This window comes from Orycteropus afer, unplaced genomic scaffold (assembly GCF_000298275.1).
Source record: "Orycteropus afer afer isolate SDZICR_OR568_19922 unplaced genomic scaffold, OryAfe1.0 scaffold00070, whole genome shotgun sequence".
NCBI lineage: Eukaryota > Metazoa > Chordata > Mammalia > Tubulidentata > Orycteropodidae > Orycteropus > Orycteropus afer.
Genome location: NW_006921657.1, coordinates 2,702,317 through 2,714,480, shown reverse-complemented (window position 1 = coordinate 2,714,480; position 12,164 = coordinate 2,702,317).

Below are 12,164 nucleotides of genomic sequence, written 5' to 3'. Positions count from 1 at the left end.
ACATGAGACAAAGTATATGTGAACTGCTGTATGGAAAATGAATTTGCTCTGTAAATCTTCACCCAAATCAAAATAAAATTAAATTAAATTAAAAATTTAAAAAAATAAAATCTGTTCTTATATAGATCCTAAAACCAAAAGAGGACTTGACTTTCAAATATTATTAAAACTGTGTGGTATTTCCCAGGAATAAACAGGTCAAGTGAAAAGAACAGAGAGAATCAGAAATAAACAAATAAAATACATATACATATTTTTAGAGCATGATAAAGATAAAATTTCACATCACTGAGGAAAGGACAGGATATTCAACAAATAGCTGACAGTTGCGTATTATTAGATAAAAGAATACCTCACAAAACACATAAAGAGCTAAATATTTTAAGCTAGTAAAATGTTAGAACATAGTCAGATATTTCTATCATTTTTGTGGAGTCTTCTTAAGCAAGCCTCAAAATCCAGAAGCCATAAAGAAAAAGATAGGCAAATATGACTATATGAAATATAAACATTTTAGTATGTCAACCAACACTATAGATAACGTAACAGATTGGGAGAAAAATATTACGTATGTATCCATGTATATGTATAATGCATTCTTACCAATTTTATCAACAGGTAAAAGAAAATAGCCAGTTAAAAAATAGGCAAAGGATAGAATAAGCTATTTCACATAAATTCAAATAGCCAGTAAACAAAAAGATGATCAAACTCACAAGTAATCTGGAAAATGCAAATTAAAACAATATGATTTTTTGCCCATCAGATTAGCAAAAATGTACAATATTAATTATATCAAGTGTTGACAGGTATGCAGGCATATAATTACTTTCATAAACTGCTAGTAGGAAAGCAGAATGGTAAATAGCCTGTCTGCAGGGCAACTTGGCAGGATCTATCAAAACTGAAAACATACATCTTTTTTAACCAGCAATTCTACAACTCTAAGTACTTACTCTAGAGGTACACTAAAACATAAGCACAAGAGGCAAGAACGAAGAGTATTCATTTTATCATTACTGTTGCTGTTGTTGTTGCTGTTATGTGCCGTCGAGTCGGCCCCGACTCATAGCGACCCCTCCTTGGGTTTCCGAGGCAGTATCACTACGGAAGTAGGATTGCCCAACCTTCCTTCCGAGGAGTGGCTGGTGGGTTTGAACCGCCAGCCTTGTTGGGCAGTCCTACTTCCGTAGTGATACTGCCTCGGAAACCCAAGGAGGGGTTGCTATGAGTTGGGGCCGACTCGACGGCACATAACAACATTATCATTACTAGTAATTGCAAAAATCTGGGGGCAGCTTAAACGTCTGTCAATAAAGGAATGGTTAAATAAATTACAGCAATTCAAACTGAAATACAATCACTGTTACAGTGTACTAATATAAGGAGATCTCAAAGACATATTGCTAAGTTTAAAAAAATAAAGCAGCAGAAGAAAACAGTATCATTCCATATAAAAGAAACTATAAAATATAAAGGAAACTACATATAAAAAAGAAACTATAAAAACAAACAAACAAAAAAAAACCAGACTCACTGGCATCAACTCAAATATATTATAAACACACAGAAAAAGAAATCCACCTAACTTAGGATATCTCTGGGAGAGGAGTTTTTTTGTTTCTTAACCTCTTTATACAGTATTTTTTTTTTCCTTATGAATGTATTCTTTTTAAAAAATATTTGAATAATTTAAATATTTATAAAATTTTTAAAAAAAGATAAATAGAGGAAGTCAAAAAAATAATATGGGAAAATGTTCAACTCCATTAGCAATCAAATAAACGGAAATTTAAAATGAGATACCATTTTTTACATGGTAAATTGTTTTCTGTTTGTTCAGAGTTTATGTAAGTGCTGGGAAATTAATACTTTTACATATCCCTGGAAGGCATATGTAACAAAATACAAGAAAAGTTCTTCAGGCTCTCCTGCAGAAAGTGAGGGTTAAAAGATGCTTTTAACAGGGTAACCTCAAAGAAAAATGATAAACCTTCACATCAAAAAAGAGGACCAGCATAAATATTCAGCAAATACTAAAACAATAGCAATGAAGGAAGTGATAACACGATTCATGAACAAAACAAGCTCAGCATAGAAAATTATATGGAACAAAGAAATTGACACCACGAAAAAGCACATAACAAAAATGACAGCAACAAATTCATATTTGCTGATAATTACATATCTGGCAAGGGACTTATCTCTAAGATTTATAGTGGAAGAGTGGATGACCAAACTATGGTACATACACATAATAGATGCTATGCAGCACTAAAGAATAATGTAGAGTCTGCAAAACACCGCATAATATGGATGAACCTGGAGGACATTATGCTGAGTGACATAAGTCAATCACAGAAGGACAGATATAGTATTAGTTTGTTGTTGTGGAGGGTCAAGGAAAGGTTTATATATGGAAGGAAACTTTTTTTGTTGGTTGCCAGAGTTGGGAGGGGAGGAAAGGGAACACTGCCAAAAAAAAATGCATTGACCCATGTCACTTTAATTTTGTGTATTTCACTGTACATAAATTATATTTCAATAAAATGCATTTTTTAAAAAAAAGATGCTTTTAGAACATTATCCTGTCAAAAAACAAACAAACATTGCTTCTGAGTCAACCTTGACTCATAGATCCCCTATAGGACAGAACAGAATGACCCCATATGGTTTCCAAGGCTGTAAATCTTTGTGGAAGCAGATTGTCACATCTTTCTCCTACTGAGTGGCTGTTGTTGTTGTTGTTATGTGCTGTCGAGTTGGCCCCGACTCATAGCGACCCCTCCTTGGGTTTCCGAGGCAGTATCATTAGGGAAGTAGGATTGCCCAACCTTCTTTCCAAGGAGTGGCTGGTGGGTTTGAACCGCCAGCCATCTGGTTAGCAGGCAAGTGTCTTAGCCACTATGCTACTGAGTGGCTAGTGGGTTCAAACCACTGACCTTCTGATTAGCAGCTGAGTCCTTCAACCAATGCACCACCAGGGCTCCTATCGTCCTTTTTAGAGATCATCAACTGCTCTGTTTTCAACTCTTCGGTAGAAGTTTCATTCTCAATCCTCAAGCTTCTTTCTCTCTCATCTCAATTTCTTGCTCTAAATCTTTCTTTGAAAAATGTCTCAATGCCTCAAAAATAACTCAAATAAAAAACATGGGCACCCAGCCCACTTAGTTAAAAGGTGTTAGAAAACACAAGAATCTCATTCACACCCATGTACTCTTCCAGCTAAAATCTGTACAGATGATGGGTCTGCTGCAGAAAGTCAACTAGATGGAAAAAACATGACTGACTCATCATCAAATCTGCATGTATTCTAAAGAATGTTATGTATTTCAACATAGTTGAATACCTTCCTCCTTTTTCTAAGACAGATAAATATTTAGTAAACTGGCTCAGCAAGACAGCTGAACATAGAAAAAAGATGAAACAGTAGAATAGCAAACCAAATAGAGGAAGCACTTGAATAAATTATCTGAAGGACTTATCCTAATTTTAAGTAGGGAGCAAAAGTAGAGAATAAGGAAAACAAGTAACCAGTTTGTGCTCTGACCTATCAATAACCTCTTGACAACACTGGTATGCCAAATTTGCCTGAAAGTATCTTTAACTCTATATAACTGTAAGTATATATAGCTCTATAGCTGATATCTATATATAGATATGAACATTGTTGTTGTTGTTGTTATGTGTCATTGAGTCCGAACTGACTCATAGTGACCCCTCCTTGGGTTTCTGAGGCAGTATCACTACGGAACTAGATTGCCCAACCTTCCTTCCTTCCTTCCTTCCTTCCTTCCAAGGAGTGGTTGGTGGGTTTGAACCGCCAGCCTTCTGAATAGCAGTCAAGTGCCTTAGGCACTACGCTACCAGAGCTCCCAGATATAAACATATACATAGATAAATATATATCTATCTATATAACTCTATATATAGCAATTATTAAATATTGTTTTGGCAATTGTAGTAGAGTAGAAGGCACACTCAATTGTAAATCATGACATTATGTAGCTATGTGACTTTGGGCAAGTCATTTAATTTCTGCTAGGCTTTAGTTTCCTCAGTATAAAATGAAAGGATTGAGCTGGTTGACCTCTAAGCATTTAAATAGGTCTAGAACTAAGTATTAACACTTTGTTGATGGCATTTATTATTAGCATTTAGATTTTTTAAAAGGACATATTGTTGTTGTTGTTGTTATTGCTCTTGTTGTTGTTATGTGCAGTCAAGTCAGACCCGACTCATAGCGACCCCTCCTTGGGTTTCCAAGGCAGTATCACTGCGGAAACAGATTGCCCAACCTTCCTTCCGAGGAGTGTCTGGTGGGTTTGAACCGCCAGCCTTCTGGTTAGCAGTCAAGTGCCTTAGGCACTACGCTATCAGAGCTCTTAAAAAAGGGCATATACTAATATATTATAAGATACAAAATTTGAATTTTAACCAGAAACTGGATTTTGGACTTTGGAATACAGAATAAAAGCAAATCTGAAAGTAAGTATATAAATACATGTAATATGTATATAAGGGGAGCTCTGGTGGCATAGTGGGTAAGGCATGCAGCTGTTAACCAGAAGGTCAGCAGTGAAGTCCACCAGTCCCTCTGCAGAAAGAAGATGAGGCAATCTACTTCCATAAAGATTTACAGCCTCAGAAACCCAACAGGAGTTGCTATAAGTCAGAATCAACTCGAGGGTAGTGAGTTTGGTTTGTTTTTTTTTTAGTTTAATATATATATATTTTTTCCCCTCAATACAGAAAAAGAAAATTGCAGTACAAAAACTGATTAAACCCTTTAGTTTGTTGCAATAACATTTGCCCTATACATGAATACAAATAATTATTTCCACTACTAAAATGATCACTCTCTGGAAGCTTACAAATTATAACAGTTTCTTGTTATAACTTATTTTCCCAAGCATAGCTCCCTATACAATTATACACAGCATGAATATGGTAATTTACTCAATTATCCACATAACAATACAAACTTCATATTCAGCATCATGCTAATATTCAAATTAGTTCCCCATACATAGAGTAAACATTTGAGAGAACAATCTTATGAATTAAAAGAAGAGCTACCGCTACCACCTCACACCTACTAAGATAGCTATTATCAGAAAAACAGAAATGTCAAGTGTTTATGGGGATGGAAAGACCTGGAACCAATGGTACAGACTCTATGGAAAACTGTTCGGTGGTTTATCAAAAAGTTAAACAAAGGATTACCATATGACCCAGCAATTTCACTCCTATGTGGAAAAAAAAGATGAGATTCAAATACATATACACCAGTGTTCACTGTAGTATTATTCACAATAGCCTAAAGATAGAAACAATCCAACTGTCCATCAACAGAGGAATGGGTCAACAGATGCCTTTATGCCTGCTGATGTGGAGGTGTGGTTCCCAGCAGCAGACCCTCACCAGCCAACCTTCAAGTTTCTACAGCAGTCCCTTTCCTGACAGTCTTCTTTCCCTGCCCTGCAAATCATTTTCTCCAATGCAGGAAGAAATCATATTTTCTACCTCAAAAACAGCTCTCCCCAGGGCAGCCAGCCCCAGCCCGGGAGGTGCACGGGTCTGGGCATCCTGGGCCAGATTGGCCGCTCAGGCAGGAGAAGCCAGAATGCCACTGGTGCACACATTCCGTTCTGCTAACCGGCTGGCCGCCTAAGCACTTGGGCCATTTGAGTCTCCCACTCACACAGACACTGAAGTGTGGGCATGAGAGCCATAGGCACAGAGGGGTCACGTGTCCCTCAGTAAGATTAAATGGGTCTGACTGGTCACCTTGGGTCCCAGCAGGGTGGAAGCAGTGCACATCCGCACCATCCTGCTGCCCGGCTTCATATGGGGCCAGCACTGCACTACTCCAGCGCACGTGGGAAACGGCCTCTACTCGCCAGGGTATCATCTTGTGTCCAGGCTATGGCAGCCCCGCGTGCAGCCCTCTGGCACAATGTACCTGGGCTCAGATCAGCTACAAGGAAACTACAAAGAACACCATCACTCTCAAGCCCAGCCTTGAACTGCCCCAGAACAAATGCACAATTTCAATTGTTTATTTTCCAATTACTGGTGCACTGTCAAATTTGATCCACAACTTCTTGACGAGGGCTTATACCTTTATTATACAAATATGATCAAAAGTAACATTTTCAGACTATTAAGGGTGAATGCCATGAGACATGCATAGTGTATGCATGTGCATGCTATTTCAGAAATTTTTTACATAATTTTGTCATTTCCACGAATTATATGTGCATGCACACTATTCACATGGGTGCATTATTTACAGAAAATTAAGGTAGTAATGAACATCTGCCTTGAGCATTGTGTTCTTTTAAGATCTAACTATACAGGTAAAACTGACAATAGCAACTTCAAAGATTAGATAGGACACTTATGGGCAGTGAGTTTATATTAATGGTGGAGGACAACTCAGAAAGGGAGGTCAGAATGGCTGTGCAACTCAAAGAATGTAATGTAGAAACTGGTGAATTGGTGTATATTCTGCTATATATATTCTCAACAACAACCCAAAAAATAATAAACTATTTTTAAAAATTGAATATTAGTATCAGCCACATAGTATGAGATTATGTGCCTGGTACATTAATAATCACTCAATGAATGTTAGTTATTATTATTGCTATTGCTGTTGATGTAATGCTCAGTAATATTCATTTTAAAAGAGTACCAGAAAAGACTATGCATACGGAAGGAAACTTTGTTGGTTACCAGGGATGGGAGGGAAGGGGAGGAAAAATTGCTAGATGGGTAAGAGACTAGTATTGGGCAAAGGGAGAGGCAATATACCAAAAGCAAGTGACCAACACAATAACACCAAAGAAAAGGAAGACACAGAGAAGTTCACAAAAGGTACAGACACAAAGATAAACAAAACAAAGATACACAAAACTGCATTATCAGTAATAACAAACATTAATCTATGGGTGGATACATAGGTAGACAGGTTAACTGATCAAGTATGTCTAGGCAAAAGGAAATATACTCATGTCCATATATAAGTTTGGCAGACAATGTATCTACATACATATTTATTTGTATGTGCTATAAGAATATCCATAGAGGTAACAGGGCAAAATTATGATAACTTCTTAGCCACAGTCAAATACCCTGAGGGACAGAGTCACTGGGCCCACAGGCTTGGGACCTTAGTCACAGGGGACATCAAGCTTAATTCACATAACGTACTACACAGAAACACTGTTCCACATTCAACTTTGGTGATTAGCGACTGGGGTATTAAAAGCTTACAAGTGGCCATCTAAGATGCAACAATTGGTCTCTCCTCATCCAGAGCAAAAGCATAGTGCCTAAGGCACTCGACTGCTAACCAGCTGGTGGTTCAAACCCACCAGCCACTCCTCCGAAGGAAGGTTGGGCAATCTACTTCCATAGAGAGACAGTCTCGGAAATCCAAGGAGGGGTTGCTATGAGTCAGAGCCGACTCAATGGCACGTAACAACAACAACAACATCCAGAGCAAAGAAGAATGAAGAAAACCAAAGACGCATGGAAACAATCAGTTCAAGGGACTAGTGGACCATGTGAACCTCAGCCTACATGACCCTGAGAAGAATGAGATGGTGCCCAGCTACCACTGTCAACCACTCAGAAAGGGATCAAAATAGAATATCAAGATAAAGTAGGAGAAAACTGTGGAACAAAACTTAAAATCATAAAAAAGACCAGGCTTACTGGTCTGATAGACTGGTAAAACCCCTGAGACTACGGCCACTAGTCACCTTTTGGGCCTGCAATTGAACTCACTCCAGTGGCTTCCAGCCAAACAATAGACAGGCATATAAAGTGAACATTTACACCAGGTAGGTACACTCCTTAGAACAGCGAACCATGGGAGATCAAGAAAACAAACAAACAAAAAAACCCAAACTCATTGCCATTGAGTAGATTCTGACTCTAGGGAACCCCTTTGGGTTTCCAAGGCAGTAAATTTTTATGGAAGTAGATTGCCCACTCTTCCTTAGAAGGGCAGTATTTGTGCTGGCAGATAGCTCAGATGGCAGGGATGCACAGGAAAGGACACAGGGAAAAAAGGTAACCACAGGGAGGAAGTGGGAAGACAGCTGTTACATTATGGGGATTGCCATTCCAATGTCATGAAACAAAATGTCTATGAACTACTGTATGGAAAATGAATTTGTTCTGTAAACTTTCACCCAAATCACAAAATAAATAAAGACTATTATTAAGTGACTGAACTTTTTCCTAAATTTACATTCTAACTTTTATATTTCTCTGAGAAACTTAATATATGTATAATGCTGCATACGGTTTAGAATTTGTATAATATTTTATGACTTAAAAAAATTATTCTTAAGTCACATCAACTACGTAAATTCCTCAGAGCCAGAACCTTGTTTCATAGTCCTGGGTGTGTTTATTATATTATAATTGCTTGTTTCTCTCATTCTCCCCTCCTAGACTCTGAGCAACTCCAAGGGAGATCAAGATCATCTTATCTGTATTTCTATCCTGAAAGTTTAACAATCAGACACATAATGTTGTTGTTGTTAGTTGCCAGTTTGAGTCCACTCCATAGCTCTCAATATTGCTAAATGAATGAGTAAATAAATGTATTGATCTTCTTCCCCTCTGCACAGTAAGACATTGTTAATGGATTCATGCAGAAATCTTTCATCCCAAGCACTACACAAAGCTTTGTCTTGACTCAGAAAAGCACTTCTACTTTAAAGTTTAGCTACTGACATAAATAATACCAAATAAATTCGTTTAATACCTAACCACATCAAGGTTAACTCAAGGAAGATTTATAAGCAAATATTCTAATTAATGAATTTGTGCATCTCAATATGGAATAACCCAGTTACATAACCAAGAGGTTATCCCTTGCAAATTTATATCTACAGAAGATAGTGAGAAAAATGATCAGAAAGGTTGTTGGTGTTGTTGTCATGTGCCGTCAAGTCGCCCCGACTCATAGCGACACCTCCTTGGGTTTCCGAGGCAGTATCACTACAGAAGTAGATTGCCCAACCTTCCTTCTGAGGAGTGACTGGTGGGTTTGAACCACCAGCCTTCTGGTCAGCAGTCAAGTGCCTTAGGCACTATGCTACCAGTGCTCCTATCAGAAAGGTAGTAAATTGAAATATATAAATTATTTTTATGCCTGAAGTGAAGCCATTGTTTTCACTAGTATATTAAGGGTCAACAGGCAAAGTGGTGCAACCCTTTCTCCAGAAAACAGTGCTACAGACTTAGAGACCAAATATTTTGTCTTCTCGGTGATTTTTAACTCCTGTTAAGACACCTTTTACTTCCACATTGATAGATGTTCAAAACTTGTTCTGTCTCCTAAAATAAAATCTCATTCATTTCTTACCAGGCAAATAACCTGCCTAGGCACACTCTGGGAGTGTTATATATTCAACTAACTAAAACTATCCCTAGATTTAATGTTCAGCCTGCTGCAGCAATACAAATACTTCTCTTAGTTGTAAGTTGTATTTGTGGAAGGTTTCTTCTAAACTGACTTTACACTGCATATATAATTTCATAAGTACACCGTAAAAGAATTCTACACTTGAATGAATCTGGAAAGAAATGCGATCTTAGCACACACCCCCTTCTTCCAACTCAATACGCTCCAGAAGAAACACACCTTCGTTTTTCCATCTCAAGAATGTCTTTCTCCCGCCCCCACCCCACACTTTATTTTTGAGCAGCAATCATTCATTATTTTACTCAGCGTCTGTGCCAAAGAATCTTCCCGACTACTACTAGTTCACCAGGACCCTATTTTCACATCTCAGGAAGTCTATGGGGCATTTCTTTGGAGTTGGGGAGCAGTGAAGGTCCAGGACGCCACCATTCCCGCCACGCCACTTAGGACCTAGATGCAGGCGCGCTCTCCCCAACCAGCCTCACGCAGAGCCCGGGGAGCTGCGAAGGTCCAATCCCCTCTCCCACCCACCTCATCAGATTAAATAGCTCAAAACAAACCGGGCCCAACCTCTGTGGCCCCATTTAACGTACCCTTCTTCTTGCTTGTACCCCATTTCTTGCCACTTCTTCCCCAATGTAGCCCGGTCCCTTTATCGAGTTCCAAGTCCCAATAACCTCTACTCACATCACACATCGCCTCCACTCTCCGGCCCCTGCCCCTTGGACTTCATTAAGCCCTGGTCCCTCCCCCTGGACCTCCCAAGAGCTCAAGCCCTCCCCGCGTGCCCCAGAGCAGACCTGCGCCCTCTCCCTATACCCACGGGACCCGTGTCCTTGCCCGCACGTCACACTTGGGTCCATTCCTACCACGATCTGGTCTTCCCCACCCCCTCCCCAGGAGCTACCCCCAGTACCCCATTACCTCCGGCCCCGCCCCCCTGAGGGTGTCGCACTCACCGCTCCCGCCGCCGCATCCTTAACCGCCGCGGCTGCTATAGCTACGGGGAGCCAAGGCAACCAGCTCTCGCGACACTTTCCTCAGCAACAGCGAGAACCGCCGAGAAAAACCTCTTGCAAGAAAGTGTATCTAAGTATATCTCGCGATAGTAGTGTGCAAAATGGCGGTCGCAAAGCATTTCAGGGGTGGTGTGAAAAGGTTTAGAGGTGGGGCGAGGGCGAGGGTGAAAACTCGGTTGCCCCGAGCATTGGGAAAGTACTGCGTTGGGAGTAGTTAGTATGGGGACCCTACACGAGGTTAATTACAAGGATGTGACATTGTCCTCACGTAGTGCCTTAAACTTAGATCAGTGTCGCCTTTGGCTAAAGTTCAGTTTCCTGGCATCTTCCTTTCCTTCTGCATGCGGCGTAGTTGGAGATGCAGAGGTTAGCAGGTTAGAAATTGGCCCTCTCATCTTCTCATTCTTTTAAAAAAAAATTTATCGAGAAGTTTTCATTCGTTCTTCTCCCCACTCTAGTTTGTAAATGGTGGTTAGCTTCATGGAAATGTTTTCTAGGTGTATTCTGTCCCCGTCAGTTCGCCAGACCAAATAGAAAACAAAAGTTAAAAAAGAAAAATTCGGACACAAACATAGGTGTTTATCCTTGGATGCGGAAGGGGACCGCATCGGTGTATGACTTGAGCTTTGCACTTGTTGCTTACCACCCTATGGACATGTCTTTGCTTCGTGACTCTTTAACACCAAGGTTTTTCTTACATTTACAAGAGTAAATGCAGACTAATATGGTACAATCTGGAATAGAAGGTAATTTAGAAAACATCGGTCTACAAGGAAGGATAAAGCCCAAAAGGTAACAAATAAGGGAGTAGAGCTAATAAATGGATTGAATTTCGCCTCTTGGAGCTTTCTGAATAGCACACATCAGGGTGACATAGCCTAGACCAGTGCTGTCCAATAGAAATATGTTGTGAACCACGTTATGCAATTTACTGGTAGCCACATTTCTAAAAAGTGAAAAGAAGTAGTTGAAATTAGTTCTAATAGCGTGTTTTATTTAACCCAACATATTCAAAAGATTATCATTTCAACATATAATCAATGTAAAAAAAATTATATATTTTACATTCTTTTTTTTAACTAAGACTTCAAAATCAGGTTTTGTTTTATATTTACAGAACATCTCAATTAGGACTAGGCACATTTCTACAACTCAAAAGCCACTTGTGGCTAGTGATTACAGTCCTGGATGGCAGGGCTCTAGATCCTGGGGATCTAGAGTGGGAAGTGAGCTATGTAGGTAATTTGAAAGGGGGGCAGTATTATGGGCTTGTGCTTTATGTAAAAGAAACCCTTGAAGTTGCCAATTCGATGATTGCAGAAGCTAGGCAAGTAATATTAACAAAACAAGATGACATGATGTAAAACAATAGAAGTGGGGACTAGGACCTACTGGAGATTACAAACCCCTGTCTAAAAGGGCTGCCGCTCCTGAATTTGAAAGCACAGTGACAACTAAAAGATTTCTATTAACAGTATAGACAGCTATCCCTGTTTCCAATGTGTGATCTCTGTGAGCCACATATGGGCTAGCACGTGTGTTTGTGCATGATTATTTGTTTCATGCTCTAATGAATAAATATGTTTTGTATATACTTGTGAATGTGATTTTGTAGGTGTGGATGTGGGTATGGGTATGTAAGCAATCAGAGCTCAGGTCTGGTCTTGAAGTCTGGTATTCAAATGTGTGAAACA